The following is a 687-nucleotide window of genomic DNA, read 5'->3' as shown; positions in this document are numbered from 1 at the left end:
AAATAGATAGAATAGATTGAGTAGATAGAGTAGGATGTACCGGGATTGTGATTCATATTTATAATCATCTTTTTCCTCATCCGATCCCGAGCAATCCTGACCAAGCGAGGGCTGAACTGACACAGGCAGCAGTAGGAGCCGAAGCCAAAGAAAGATAAACAGGGACAGAGAGGTTAGCGGTATCCTCAGACAGGAGGAGTTACATGTAACTACCTGTAACTATATGAGGAGTGGCCAAGAAGGGGCTATGACTATATGCTCCAGGGGTAGTCCCCACGATAGAAAGGACATATAATAGATGGTGGCAGCTTTATGAGAGAAGGAAACCCCGNAGAGAGGTTAGCGGTATCCTCAGATAGGAGGAGTTACATGTAACTACCTGTAACTATATGAGGAGTGGCCAAGAAGGGGCTATGACTATATGAGTCATGAGTTACATGTGGTACCAACGTCGCGACATTACAAGTGGAGGCGAGGAGGGATGCCTCCACACCCCCCTACTTGCGGCATTACAATATCATTTGAATAGGAACAGCAGCAACAGCAACGGTCAGTAGTAGTAGTAGTAGTAGTAGTAGTAGTAGTAGTAGTAGTAGTAGTGGTAGTGGTAGTGGTAGTGGTAGTGGTAGTGGTAGTGGTAGTGGTAGTAGTGGTAGTAGTGGTAGTGGTAGTAGTGGTAGTAGTGGT

Source organism: Cryptotermes secundus, unplaced genomic scaffold, assembly GCF_002891405.2.
Source record: "Cryptotermes secundus unplaced genomic scaffold, Csec_1.0 scaffold225, whole genome shotgun sequence".
Taxonomy (NCBI): domain Eukaryota; kingdom Metazoa; phylum Arthropoda; class Insecta; order Blattodea; family Kalotermitidae; genus Cryptotermes; species Cryptotermes secundus.
Note: the sequence above shows the minus strand (reverse complement) of the source record.